Here is a 15,357-nt window from a genome sequence, read left to right on the forward strand (position 1 = left end):
CCCTAAGAAGTGGGCAACACCCCTTGACCCCAGTCCAGAACCAAGCTGCCTGAGCGGGTACGGGTACGGTGTCTCGCACCCATTGGTCACTTCAGGGGACCCCACGTCCATGGCGGACCCCTGACCCCCGGAGGATCGCCACCGGTTGCGGTAGTTGCGGGCCTGGGCCATCTCTTTCCTCCAGGCCCATCCTCCAAATCAGCCTCTCCGGAGGCGATAACAGATTTAAGCCAACAATTATTTACACTCCAAAAGTTTGTGGTTGCCCTGCAAGTTCTCGGGCTTGTCCGTAAGCAGTTCCTTACGCACGGTTGGAAAAGGTCCCTATGGGGACTAGTTGTCGGCAATGGCCGGTTCAATCACGGTTGACAATCTGGTAATCACTCGGTTGATTTATTCATTTCTTTAACAACGGTACTGGTGGTCCCAACGGGGACAACTTGCAGAGGAGGGACCGCTGACTCATTTCAAATCCACCACGCAGGCCGGGGGAGGGGGCTGGGCTGACGCTTGGGCCTCCCGGTCTTCTCTCAATTTGGCGTCCAGGGCGAACCAGCCCCTCTCCCCACAGTACGGCGTGTAGGTTACTAAGTCACCTGGGAGTAGGTTAGGGCCCGGGTGGTCCTCTGGGAGGTGGGCATTAACGTCCCTACGGGTCACAAAAACTTCGGCCTCCAGGCCCGGCTCGAAGATAAACCCGTTTCGCCGACGGACATCTAATCTCCTCACTTGCCCCTCATGGATCGGGCCCCGTACCCGAAAGGTGGCTCTGCTGAGGCTCTCCTTCTCTTGGATGGTGCGGGCTATCAGTTCAGCTTTCCGCCTTTCCCTCTCCGCAATTTCTCGGCCCAGCGGGGTCGGTTCCCTATCCCAGTAAGGGGCTACTGCTTGCCCCTGCGCGCGGGTAGGGCCCCGCGAGACTTCCACTACACTGCCCACCACTGGCATCCTAGGTGGAAGTTCCCACGGTGACATGGCCTGGGGCGCTGCCTCGCAGCAACGACCTTGCGCAGCCTCAGCCGAGGCGTGGGGGACGGGTACAGGGGTCCTCTCCCGCTTGACCTCCGCCTCCTCCTGCACGGGACGGGCCGCTGGTGCCGGCATGGCACTGCAAGCGGTTCAGGGCGGCTACAGGCTTCGGCTGCAGGTCGGTCCGCTTGGGCGGACGGGCAGGGTGCCGCTACCGGTTGTGCGGGTAGCGGGCCTAGTGGCGGGGCAGCAGCAGCCAACAAGGGTAGCGGGAGAGGCAGCAGGACGAGTGGGCGCAGACCGGGCCCCTCAGCCGCGACGACCGATCCGGTAGGAATACAGGGGCGTGGGTCGCTTACCCGCTCTTCCAAAACTTCCTCCAACTCGCGTCTCCGTATGGCCGCCAACACGTCCACCATGTCGGCCTCCCACTCCTCCAGGAGGAGTTGCATTCGGACCTGCAGACGGCTACTCAGCTGGACGGTCCGGACCTCCACCGACGCTGCGGTGCCGGGCGCGGGGGCTACGGTGTTGCCGTTTTTTGGCCGGACACCTATGGTGGGACACAATGTGCACTTCTACCAGCCGGTAGAATAGTAAGATCCTGTTCGTGACGCCAAGTTGTCGCTGGCGGGGAGGGCGCTGCGCTCACCATGCTCGGGTCCGGCTCTGGGCTGCTGCTTGCTCGCCGCTGCTCGGTGACTCGAGTGGTGGGCCGGATCTGGGGACTCAAGCGGCGCTCCTCGCCCGTGAGTGAAAGGGGTGGTTTTGGGGTTGGAGGGTATGGTCCGTGACGCCACCCACGGTTTGTGGTGAGGTTGGACACCACCGCTGCTAGTGACGGGGATCCCGGGAGCGATGGCGGGGAGCAGCTTGGATATTGTTTTCCCCCTCCGTGGGTAGGGGTTGGTTGTCCCGGGGCCCAGTGTTGTGTGATGGGGAAGGCAGGGCTGGCGAGGTGCAGGGTCGTGGGGGCAGCTAGGTGTCCGGCCAAAAAAATTTCAGAAGCCGCCATCTTGGGCGCGAAAATTGTCCCGCTCGAGCATCACCTCGAGCAGTGGAGGCGCGAAAGCCGAAACTCCGCCCCGGTAGGGGAGGTATCGGAAAAAGACAAAGGGGGACGGATGGCGCCCGGCCGCATGTAACCCGCGGCTATAAGAGCAGGGACACCAGGACTCTGCAGCCATATTTGGTTCCTGGAAAATACCGCTGCCAGCATGCAAAGTCCGTCCAGCAACACCGTAGCCCCCGTGCCCGGCACCGCAGCGTCGGTGGAGATCCGGACCGTCCAGCTGAGTAGCCGTCTGCAGGTCCGAATGCAACTCCTCCTGGAGGAGTGGGAGGCCGACATGGCGGACGTGTTGGCGGCCATATGGAGACGCGAGTTCGAGGAAGTTTTGGAAGTGCGGGTAAGCGACCCACGCCCCTGTATTCCTACCGGATCGGTCGTCGTGGCTGAGGGGCCCGGTCTGCGCCCACTCGTCCTGCTGCCTCTCTCGCTACCCGTGTTGGCTGCTGCTGCCCCACCACTAGGCCGCTACCCGCACAACCGGTAGTGGCACCCTGCCCGTCCACCCAAGCGGACCGACCTGCAGCCGAAGCCCGTAGTTGCCCTGAACCGCTTCCCTGGAAGTTGCCGAAGCCGTGGCCCGCTGATGAAGATGTACCGGAGGCACTTGCAGTGATCGTGCCTGGTTCCATGCCGGCACCGGCGGCCCGTCCCGTGCAGGAGGAGGCGGAGGTCAAGCGGGAGAGAACCCCTGTACCCGTCCCCCACGCCTCGGCTGAGGCTGCGCCAGGTCGTTGCTGCGAGGCAATGTCACCGCGGGAACTTCCACCTAGAATGCCAGTGGTGGGCAGTGTAGTGGAAGTCTCGCGGGGCCCGACCCGCACCCAGGGGTAAGCAGTAGCCCCTTACTGGGACAGGGAACCATCCCCGCTGGGCCGAGAAATTGCGGAGAGGGAAAGGTGGAAGGCTGAACTGATAGCCCGCACCATCCAAGAGAAGGAGAGCCTCAGCAGAGCCACCTTCCGAGTACGGGGCCCGATCCATGAGGGGCAAGTGAGGAGATTCGATGTCCGTCGGGGATACGGGTTTATATTCGAGCCGGGCCTGGAGGCCAAAGTTTTTGTGGCCCGTCGGGACGTTAATGCCCACCTCCCGGAGGACCACCTGGGCCCTAACCTACTCCCAGGTGACTTAGTAACCCAAAGGCGACACTGTGGGGAGAGGGGCTGGTTCGCCCTGGACACCAAATTGAGAGGAGGCCGGGAGGCCCAAGCGTCAGCCCAGCCCCCTCCCCCGGCCTGCGTGGTGGATTTGAAATGAGTCAGCGGTCCCTCCTCTGCAAGTTGTCCCCGTTGGGACCACCAGTACCGTTGTTAAAGAAATGAATAAATCAACCGAGTTATTACCAGATTGTCAACCGTGATTGAACCGGCCGTTGCCGGCAACTAGTCCCCGTAGGGACCTTTTGCAACCGTGCGTAAGGAACTGCTTACGGACAAGCCCGAGAACTTGCAGGGCAACCACAAACTTGTGGAGTGTAAATAATTGTTGGCTTAAATCCGTTATCGCCTCCGGGGAGGCTGATTTGGAGGATGGGCCTGGAGGAAAGAGATGGCCCAGGCCCGCCACTACCGCAACCGGTGGCGATCCTCCGGGGGTCAGGGGTCCCCCATGGACGTGGGGTCCCCTGAAATGACCGTTGGGTGCGAGACACCGTACCCGTACCTGCTCGGGCAGCTTGGTTCGGGACTGGGGTCAAGGGGTGTTGCCCACTTCTTAGGGGCAGCATCAGGGCCAGGTTGTTTGGGTGGGAGAGAGCGGAAGCCAACCGTTACCGTTAATAAAAATGACTACCATTAGTAACGTTTAAGTACCGTGCCTCCCGTTAAGGGAAGATTCATAAAAATGCAATGTTTTAATGTTTCCATGTTTTTCTACCTTCTTTTTCTACAGTTTTATAAAATAAAACCGGTGATGGACGGGCAGCCCACGGACGGCCTGCATTTAACTAAGGGGGAATGTGGCGCCCTGGACAAGCCAGGTCGTCACAGGTACTGCAACAACACACCCCACACCCCGAGATAGGCACATCAGTCACACACAAATCCTTGTTGCCTCCCTCCAGGGGCTGATGTCCACACCAGGTGGGGTGGAGCCAGGCGGTTGGCCCCACCCACTGAGGAGTTCACATTCCTGGAGGCGGGAAAGAAAGTGAGAGTAGTTTTGGAGTAGTAAGAGTGAGGAAGTGGTAGTTGAGGAGAAAGAGTAAACTGACCGTGTCCGGGTACGTGGCCCAGGCACCAAGAGCAAGGTTGGCAGACGGTGGTGGCCATCTGCAGGAGAGGCCGATCGACGCAGAACCGTAGGACCGGGGATGGGCGGTGGCCCGCCGGTACCAAACCGGGGAGCGAAGAGAAGCCAGCACAAACCGGCAGGGCCTACGGACCCCGACCAGGCTTGGAGTCGCCGTTAAACCGGTCAAATCCATTAGCGACTGGAACCTCCGGGGTTTCCTAGCAGCAAAGACCTGATTGAAGGCAACCGTCCAAACCGAGCAAGGGAAATACAGCTACCGCCACAGCTAGAATTCCCAGGGCCAGAGCCTGCGGGCATAAGGGGCTGCTCCGGCACACATCCAAGCTGGGGAGCGGGTTACCGGTGAGAAGCCATCGGGACCGAAGATACACAACAGGTGCAGGGAAAGGCAGCCACCACCACCCGTCCGGGAGTACCCACCGCAGCCGGCTGCGGGACCCCGTCCATCCAGCCGTTTGTTTTACCGGAGACTCTGTATTCGTCATTGGCTGAGTGAGTACCACCATGCCGTCTGGCACCGCGCTGCCCCCCGCGACCCTGCACCTTGCCAGCCCTGCCTTCCCCGTCACACAACACCGGGCCCCGGGACAACCAACCCCTACCCACGGAAGGGGAAAACAACATCCAAGGCTGCTCCCCGCCATCGCTCCCGGGATCCCCGTCACTAGCAGCGGTGGTGTCCAACCTCACCACAAACCGTGGGTGGCGTCACGGACCATACCCTCCAACCCCAAAACCACCCCTTTCCCTCACGGGCGAGGAGCGCCGCTCGAGTCGCTGGATCCGGCCCACTGCTCGAGTCACCGAGCAGCGGCGAGCAAGCAGCAGCCCAGAGCCGGACCCGAGCGTGGTGAGCGCAGCGCCCTCCCAGCCCGCGACAATACAAAAAGACGGACGGACAGGACAGGACAGGACAGGCTGCCTGACTTACCGTCACTGCCACCCTTTGCCATCCTTACCCGTAGAAAAGCCCTTTCATCATCCCCAAACCCTAATCTTTTCCCTTTCCTTCCCAGCCCCCAATCCCTGCCCTCTGTACCCCTCCCACCACCCGCATCCCTTCCCCTGTCATCCCCCCTACCACCCGGGAAAAAAAGTGCTTGCCCCCTCCTTCCACTAGCCCACCATCCCACCCAAAGAGCAACTTCTGCAGCGCAGCTGGCTATCTAGGCAGCAGCGCTATTGTGATGTCAGCGGGGGACATTGTGACAAGCCAGTGTTCCGTCTCTTCATGTTGTGCACTGTTCAAACGGAAAATACATCAACAGGCAGACTACAGAAAAGCTTACTAACAAAGGATAGAGAGGGGCTTTCTCAGAGTGCTGTTTACAGTTTGTCTATTCCCAATTAGCCGTTTAAGTATGCTTAATGAAAGTACTAATTCTTTCATAGGCCGCCCATTCTTAGTATTTGACGTTCCTTATATTGCGGTATCAGGCTTCGCAGCAGGTTGCAAAACATTCATCACCCATGACTGTCCCCAATTGGGCTCAGAAGCTAAATGTCTATCATGACCTCTCTTTTTGAAAGTCCAAGAGCAAGCAAACTCTTCCTCCAGGAGAGAGAGCCAAAAGATCACTAAAGACATCATCATTGCTCAAAGAAAACACCGAAAAACAATGCATGGTAGGAATAAACATGGAACCTTTAATTGGAGTGGAATCTGATAGACAGCACCTGATGCCAAATCTGCATCTTCTAACACTGCAGTCACTGCAGCAGCTGAATCCAATGTGTCCAAAAGGGATCTATTCCATTCAATTGCAAATGATCTAGAGAAGACTGAGAACAAGATACTGCATGGGACATAGCAGAGTTGGTCAAGTTGAGTGGAGATGAGTTTGCTATTTTTCGCAGCTTTTCAATGAGTAAAGCAAGTAAAAGGTGTGAAAGATAAAAAAAAAAGTGTGAAAGTGTGAAAAGTGAATTGGCCAAATTGAGGTGCATATGAAGTTGTTTGCTTTCTTTCAATTCACTAATCGGGCTCATTTGAATCAGGTGAATTGAGTTCTGCTTTTGGAAACTGGGTTAAGAAGGGGTGCACCGGTCCTGGAGGTACTGCAATACCAGGTCAATGCGTGGAGTGGACAGAGCAAGCTCTTATTCCATCTCCCTGTTCTAAAAATCAGTTTAATACATGGTCCCCAGATAGAGGACGTATCAGATATTAAACTGATAAGAACAGATCTTTTTTTTTTTTTATGTTTATCAGTAGGACTTCAAAATAACAAAGGTGATTGCCTCCCATTGCCTGGGAACCGTCCAGGCACAAGAGGGTTATGTGTCACCAGAAAGCACACACACTCCCCCAAGGCCAGCATTCGTGCAATCCTAGGCACCTTCCAGCACCGACCAAGGTAGCATCCTCCGAAACTACACTTGATCTTAGCCAAAAGGCCGAGAAGCGATAACCCAAATTGGTTTCGGCCTTGAGTGGCACCCTGGCCTATGCCGGACACATCTTAGGGAGAGGGAGACAAACCCCACGCCTACAGAAGACATTTTGTCACCCAAGCCAACCCTTGAAAAGGCTGTTTTGCAGAGCAAAAACAAGAAGAATGGTGCGTTTTGCAGCCGCCGCCCACTGCAATGAATCTGAATAACTCCTCCTTTGGGCACAAGCACCTCCCCTCCCCCCTTGCAGTCTTTCCAATTCATGATACAAAAAGACGGACGGACAGGACAGGACAGGACAGGCTGCCTGACTTTCCGTCACTGCCACCCTTTGCCAATTAGTACTTTTAGCAGGTGTTAGAAGATGCAGATTTGGCATCAGGTGCTGTCTTATCAGATTCCACTCCAATTAAAGGTTCCATGTTTATTCCTACCATGCATTGTTTTCCGGTGTTTTCTTTGAGCAATGATGATGTCTTTAGTGATCTGTTGGCTCCTTCTCCTAGAGGAAGCGTTTGCTTGCTCTTGGACTTTCAAAAAGAGAGGTCATGATAGACATTTAGCTTCTGAGCCCAATTGGGGACAGTCATGGGTGATGAATGTTTTGCAACCTGCTGCGAAGCCTGATATCGCAATATAAGGAACGTCAAATACTAAGAATGGGCGGCCTATGAAAGAATTAGTACTTTCATTAAGCATACTTAAACGGCTAATTGGGAATACACAAACTGTAAAAGCCCTCTGAGAAAGCCCCTCTCTAACCTTTGTTAGTAAGCTTTTCTGTAGTCTGCCTGTTGATGTATTTTCCATTTGAACAGTGCACAACATGAAGAGACGGAACACTGGCTTGTCACAATGCCCCCCGCTGACATCACAATATTCCATTAAATTGCAAATGATCTAGATAAGACTGAGAACAAGATACTGCACGGGACATAGAAGAGTTGGTCAAGTTGAGTGGAGATGAGTTTGCTATTTGACGCAGCTTTTGGATGAATAAAGCAAGTAAAAGGTGTGAAAGATAAAAAAAAAAGGGTGAAAGTGTGAAAAGTGAATTGGCCAAATTGAGGTGCATATGAAGTTGTTTGCTTTCTTTCAATTCACTAAACGGGCTAATTTGAATCAGGTGAATTGAGTTCTGCTTTTGGAAACTGGGTTAAGAAAGGGTGCACCGGTCCTGGAGGTACTGCAACACCAGGTCAATGCATGGAGTGGACAGAGCAAGCTCTTTTTCCATCTCCCTGTTCTAAAAATCCATTAAATCTAAGTCCCCAGATAGGGGACGTATCAGATATTAAACTGATAAGAACAGCTTTTTTTTTTTTTTTTTCTGTTTATCGGTAGGACTTCAATATAACAAAGGTGATCGCCTCCCGTTGCCTGGGAACCGTCCAGGCACAACAGGGCTATGCATCACCAGAAGGCATTCACACTCCACCAAAACCGGCAGTCGTGCAATCCCGGGCACCTTCCAGCACCTACCAAGGTAGCGTCCTCCGAAACTACACTTGATCTTAGCCAAAAGGCCGAGAAGCGATAACCCAAATTGGTTTCGGCCTTGAGTGGCACTCTGGCCTATGCCGGACACATTTTAGGGAGAGGGAGACAAACCCACGCCTACAGAAGACATTTTGTCACCCAAGCCAACCCTTGAAAAGGCTGTTTTGCAGAGTAAAAACAAGAAGAATGGTGCGTTTTGCAGCCGCCGCCCAATGCAATGAATCTGAATAACTCCTCCCTTTGGGCACAAGCACCTCCCCTCCCCCCTTGCAGTCTTTCCAATTAATGATACAAAAAGACGGACGGACAGGACAGGACAGGCTGCCTGACTTTCCGTCACTGCCACCCTTTGCCATCCTTACCCATAGAAAGCCCTTTCATCATCCCCAAACCCTAATCTTTTCCCTTCCCTTCCCAGCCCCCAATCCCTGCCCTCTGTACCCCTCCCACCACCTGCATCCCTTCCCCTGTCATCCCCCTACCACCCCGGAAAAAAAGTGCTTGCCCCCTCCTTTCACTAGCCTACCATCCCACCCAAAGAGCAACTTCTGCTGCGCATCTTGCTTTCTAGGCAGCAGCGCTATTGTGATGTCAGCAGGGGGCATTGTGACAAACCAGTGTTCTGTCTCTTCATGTTGTGCACTGTTCACACGGAAAATACATCAACAGGCAGACTACATAAAAGCTTACTAACAAAGGTTAGAGAGAGGTTTTCTCAGAGGGCTTTTTACAGTTTGTCTATTCCCAATTAGCCGTTTAAGTATGCTTAATGAAAGTACTAATTCTTTCATAGGCCGACCATTCTTAGTATTTGACGTTCCTTATATTGCGGTATCAGGCTTCGCAGCAGGTTGCAAAACATTCATCACCCATGACTGTCCCCAATTGGGCTCAGAAGCTAAATGTCTATCATGACATCTCTTTTTGAAAGTCCAAGAGCAAGCAAACTCTTCCTCCAGGAGAGGGAGCCAACAGATCACTAAAGACATCATCATTGCTCAAAGAAAACACCGAAAAACAATGCATGGTAGGATTAAACATGGAACCTTTAATTGGAGTGGAATCTGATAGACAGCACCTGATGCCAAATCTGCATCTTCTAACACCTGCAGTCACTGCAGCAGGTGAATCCAATGTGTCCAAAAGGGATATATTAAATTCAATTGCAAATGATTTAGATAAGACTGAGAACAAGATACTGCACGGGACATAGCAGAGTTGGTCAAGTTGAGTGGAGATGAGTTTGCTATTTGGCACAGCTTTTGGATGAATAAAGCAAGTAAAAGGTGTGAAAGATAAAAAAAAAGGGTGAAAGTGTTAAAAGTGAATTGGCTAAATTGAGGTGCATATGAAGTTGTTTGCTTTCTTTCAATTCACTAATCAGGCTCATTTGAATCAGGTGAATTGAGTTCTGCTTTTGGAAACTGGGTTAAGAAGGGGTGCAGCGGTCCTGGAGGCACTGCAATATCAGGTCAATGCGTGGAGTGGACAGAGCAAGCTCTTTTTCCATCTCCCTGTTCTAAAAATCTATTTAATATATGGTCCCCAGATAGGGGACGTATCAGATATTAAACTGATAAGAACAGATTTTTTTTTTTTTCTATGCATCGGTAGGACTTGAAAACAAAAAAGGTGATCGCCTCCCGTTGCCTGGGAACCGTCCAGGAAGAAGAGAGTTATGTGTCACCAGAAGGCGCACACACTCCCCCAAGGCCGGCAGTCGTGCAATCCCAGGCACCTTACAGCACCGACCAAGGTAGCGTCCTCCGAAACTACACTTGATCTTAACCAAAAGTCCGAGAAGCGATAACCCGAATTGGTTTCGGCCTTGAGTGGCACCCTGGCCTATGCCGAACACATGTTAGGGAGAGGGAGACAAACCCACGCCTACAGAAGACATTTTGTCACCCAAGCCAACCCTTGAAAAGGCTGTTTTGCAGAGCAAAAACAAGAAGAATGGTGAATTTTGCAGCCGCCGCCCACTGCAATGAATCTGAATCACTCCTCCTTTTGGGCACAAGCACCTCCCCTCCCCCTTGCAGTCTTTCCAATTCATGATACAAAAAGACGGACGGGCAGGACAGGACAGGCTGCCAGACTTTCCGTCACTGCCACCCTTTGCCATCCTTACCCGTAGAAAGCCCTTTCATCATCCCCAAACCCTAATCTTTTCCCTTCCCAGCCCCCAATCCCTGCCCTCTGTACCCCTCCCACCACCCGCATCCCTTCCCCTGTCATCCCCCTACCACCCGGGAAAAAAAGTACTTGCCCCCTCCTTCCACTAGCCCACCATCCCACCCAAAGAGCAACTTCTGCTGCGCATCTGGCTTTCTAGGCAGCAGCGCTATTGTGATGTCAGCGGGAGGCATTGTGAAAAGCCAGTGTTCCGTCTCTTCATGTTATGCACTGTTCAAACGGAAAATACATCAACAGGCAGACTACAGAAAAGCTTATTAACAAAGGTTAGAGAGGAGCTTTCTCAGAGGGCTTTTTTACAGTTTGTCTATTCCCAATTAGCCATTTGCTTGCAGTCTTTCCAATTCATGATACAAAAAGACGGACGAGCAGGACAGGACAAGACTTGCTCGTATTCTAGCACTACCCTGTAGACCCCCTTCTTGTGATGTGAAGGTGTGGAGTCAGTGCCTACGTATAATTCCTTACACCACTCCTCTGGCTGACTTGGTGAGCTGTCACTGAATGGGTGGGGTGAAGTAATGGTGGATGCTGCTGTTTGGATAGCATGTGTATCTACTGTGAACAGCTTCTCAATGGTGGCAAATCGTGGCAGCTTAACCTCTTGCTCTCTGCAGTTCAACACTCTCACGGGCACTCTTCCCTTCCGTATTAATGAATAAAACTATGATGTAAATAGCATATAGATACCCCACAAATGTAGATAAAGGTAGGGTATGGGAAAAGGGGGAAGAGAGTAACAGGAAAATAGTGTAATAAAGTATACCTTCCAGGGGGGAGAGGAAATGGCAGCACAGCCAGTGGAGGTGAAGCAAAAGGGAGCCTGCAACTAAAGAGTTGAGAGCGTTATCACATGGTGACTGAGCCTGATTGTAATGGGAGCATAGAGGTGCCGATCCTGTCTTACCTGCGTTGGTGTAGAAGTGGGTCTCCTGTGGTGGAGTCAGCTGTGTGCAGTGCGACCGTAGTAATAGCTGCGCCCACTTCCTGTATGGGAGTGGAACGCAATGAGGCTAATGGAACGCACGCCTGCGCATGCGCATTTGTGTTTAAAATCTCGCATGCGCAGAACGCATGATGACGCAACAACAGGAGGGGTTGATAGTAAACACAGGAGATAAGCGCCAGGAGCTATATAGGTATAAGAAACGGATATGTGTGTAACAGTATGATTACATTGGCATAAATGGACATAATTCTAATAGGCAGGACAGGTAATAAGGAGCACAAGGGATATGCTAAAATGTATTGTGTGACAAGAAAGATACAGGAAAGGACAGGATAACAGGTGTAGGGACCAACAAGGTATGACAAGGGGTATTAGGATATGGTAAAGTAGGTATGAATGTAGTAATGGGGCAGGCATAGGGAATTGTGTGCGAATGTGAATTACAATAAGTCACTAAGGAATGTAATATGTGAGTGTGTGCCTAATGTAAACTAATATTGTACTGGCAAAATTATACATGGAAAGGGAGAAGATGAGGGGGGAGGGGGGAGGCTGTTTTTGACTACAAGGGTATGAGTTATGAGTGATCATAAGGATAGTGTTACATAAGTGGAAAAACCTATGGAGGACCGGATGTGTAAGTGCATACCTTATACAAACCTATAGAGTGCTGACGGGTGAGAGTGTGATGTTAGATACAAGACATCCTATAGTGAATAGTTAGCTGTAATCAAGTGCAGCAGGGATATTTCACGTGACTTTGGGAACGTGGAAAGTAATGAAAAGGGAGAAAAAAAGGTTAGACAAGGTAATCAGACATAATGTAACCAGTTGATCAGACATGACAAATAAAAAACAAGGAATAATGGAACTACATACCTAGTGGAATTACATATAGTGTGAACACGGAAAAGAACCGGGCGTTAGAAAAAATGTGCACGGCCCAATGAATCAAGTCTGTACTTCATATTCATGATTTAAGCCCTTGGGTTCTAGCGTGCCCAGAGTACATATCCAGAAAGATTCCCTTTCTTTGAGCTAAGCACAAGTCAACAATACGTTGTAAGCAGATTCTATTACCAGTCCCACACCATTTTGTGACGCATAATCACACAGTGGCCCAATTAAGATTTCAAGTTATCGAACATGTCCCACCCATGAGGAGGGAGAGGCGGCGATAAAATTAGGAAGCTCAAAGAAAGGGAATATTTCTGGATATATACTCTGGGCACGTTAGAACCCAAGGGCTTAAACCATGAATATGAAGTACAGACTTGATTCATTGGGCCGTGCACATTTTTTCTAATGCCCGGTTCTTTTCCGTGTTCACACGATATGTGGTTCCACTATGTATGGAGTTCCATTCTTCCTTGTTTTTTATTTGTCATGTTTGTCATGTCTGATCATTTTATAGAGATCCAAGGGCCAGTGCCTGCAGGCAAAACGGGCTCCTACAGTACCTGTACGCCGGGGAGCGGACTACTGTTGAGATGCCATCGGAGTCAACACAGTTAGACAGGTGCAGGGAAAGACAGCCACCATCACCTGTCCGGGGAGAGCAACAACACTGCAGCCGGCTGCGGGACCCGTCCATCCAGCCGTTTGGTTTACCAGAGACTCTGTTACTTTGTACCTGAGTGAGTACCACAGTGCCATCCGGCACTGCGCCGTGCTGCCCCTGCAATCCTGCGAATACCCTGCAGATTTTGCCTTCAGTAATTTGGAGATTACTCTCAAATTTATATCCATGTGCCCTAGCTCACTAAGGAAGATTCAGGTTCTTTTCAATCGATTATTACTTTTCACTTCATAGAGACCTTGATGTCTGTATGTTGCCCTATGATGCTTTTTTTTCTCAACAGGCTTAGAGGTATAACCTCTCCCATAAGTCCATCACTCTGATGAAATAATAGGGGATGTTCTGAAAAACAATACAGCATTATCTGTTAATATTATCAGTATAGTCAGCAGACGTATTAAGTCACTGATTCCAACCAATCTCTAAGTAAGTTATCCTCTTTGCACACATGAGGACAAGGAAGCATCTATTTTTCTTTCTAATCTAATTAGCGACACCTCTGTCTTTCTTACAGGTGTCTTCTACCCAATACCCCTGATGAACCCCCTTCATTGCGTTAGAAGGGGGGGGAAACGCGTCGGGAGAGCTACAGGAGCCCGCTGCGGCAGGCCCGGTTGCTCTATTCTAACAATCTCAAGTTCATAGAGCGGAGAATTTATTATCCGGCGAAGAACCTACATCTAACGCTATTATGTATTATATGTAGTCTGTCTAAACACAATTTGCACTTGGTGCTTGGTGGTGGACACGAGCTAGTGGAAAATAGGGATAGTGAGGGCCAGCCACCCGGAGCGGGGGAGGTCCAAAACAGTATGACACCCTCCGCTGGCAGGAAGGGTCATTTGAGGATCTAGATCAGTATCTCTAAACCTGACATCTATTGCAGACCTATTGCTTATTACCTCACGCCTTTCTATTTTCCATCTAAGCTACTATTCACACTGTGTTGTCTATTTTTGTTGTCTGAAAGACATATGGTGTCTATATTTTATTAATCTTATAAATAAAGATTTTTTTTAGAGGTATTGCTTACGTGGTTTGCTATGGTTATAATACCTCATCTCTTTACTAGTTGTGGTTTACGTAATCTTATCCTATATAGCAGGTTCCTACTTGCCCATACACAGGAGGTTTTTAACCTAGAGAGAGGCTTCAGCATAGCATTAGGGACCCAGTTACGAGATATGCTGTGAAGGGGCAACTGGGCAGATATACAAATGGCCATTTATATATGCTAAATATCTCATTTTTCTCAGATTTTCCTTAGCAGTAATGCAGGTCCATGTTCACACATTCATGGTTTCCATACTTTAGCATTATCAGAGAGCAAACTGTCTTTTTGTATTTTATTGACTGCTCTAACTGTGAAGATCCCTTTCCTATTTAGTTGCCAAAACAACCTTTCCTCTACATTTTTTCCTGGTCTCTTTTGTAAGGTACTTAGAGGAAGGTGCAAGTCATTTGTATTGATCACACATGTTTTTTTACATATACAGTGTGTGAAATATAATTTTTAAAGGTACTATTGACATGAATTTCTCACCAGATGTCAGTATAACCAATCCACATAGGCAAAAAAATAAAACCATAGATGTCCAGATATTAAATTATATGTAATTCTAAGGCTAGAGTTACCCTGGCATATGACTCACACATGTGCAGTATGAGAAAACGTCGCATTGCACTCAGCTCCATGTAAGACAATGCTGCAGCTCAGATCTGCGAGTTTTTCCTCAACTCTAACAGGACTGAGGAAAGAATGCAGCATGCTGCAATTGTCTATGAGTCTCTCATCACTCGCACCCATACAAGTCTATGGGTGCGAGTGAAGCATTGGACTGCAACTGCACTTAGATGACGTCCGAGCGAAGTGCGATATACGCACGAGCTTACAATGCAGCAGATGGAAAGATTCATCTCTTCCTCTCCTCCACAGCTATGATCTAATCCCATCCTAGGTTCAAATCCCACCAAGGACAACATCTGCAAAGACTTTGTATGTTCTCCCCATGTTTGTGTGGGTTTCCTTCTGGTTCTCCAGTTTACTCTCACACGCCAAAGACATACAGATAGGGAATTTAGATTGTGCGCCGTAATGGGGACAGTGCTGCTGTTGTATGTAAACCACTGCAAAATATGTTTTTCACCCTCCTATTTCGTATGTCCTGTGTACTTTTGTAATTTGCAATTTTTCCATTTCCCTGCACCCTCTTTTTTTTGACACTCAATATAATTTACTGTTATAAATATTGGTTTGAGTCCCTGTTGACCTGGAGATGTGAAGATATATGGGCAAATTTAAAGACTTTTTTTCTCTTGTTTCTTACTTTAGTAATCTTCCTGTCTGCGGAGCTTTGATAATGCTTTATTGGTAATTTCGTGCATGGATGACATGTTTTGTTGCAGAATCCCAATAGAAACACATATGCATTTTACATACAGATT

General features: G+C 50.1%; 1 non-coding gene and 3 pseudogenes across 1 annotated transcript; 1 reads left to right on the forward strand and 3 right to left on the reverse strand.

Annotated features, from left to right (window-relative positions):
* LOC142260412 (elongation factor 1-alpha, oocyte form-like) overlaps positions 1-15,270 on the forward strand; it is a 37,078-nt pseudogene extending 21,808 nt beyond the window's left edge.
* Positions 6,328-6,526, reverse strand: LOC142260415 (U2 spliceosomal RNA). The gene has a single exon (XR_012728637.1). It is a non-coding gene; the product is annotated as a U2 spliceosomal RNA (small nuclear RNA).
* Positions 7,850-8,055, reverse strand: LOC142260417 (U2 spliceosomal RNA; annotated as a pseudogene).
* LOC142260416 (U2 spliceosomal RNA) lies at positions 9,623-9,825 on the reverse strand (annotated as a pseudogene).
* Positions 15,271-15,357: the final 87 nt, after the last annotated feature.

This window comes from Anomaloglossus baeobatrachus, unplaced genomic scaffold, assembly GCF_048569485.1.
Source record: "Anomaloglossus baeobatrachus isolate aAnoBae1 unplaced genomic scaffold, aAnoBae1.hap1 Scaffold_103, whole genome shotgun sequence".
In the NCBI taxonomy this organism is placed as follows: Eukaryota; Metazoa; Chordata; class Amphibia; order Anura; family Aromobatidae; genus Anomaloglossus; species Anomaloglossus baeobatrachus.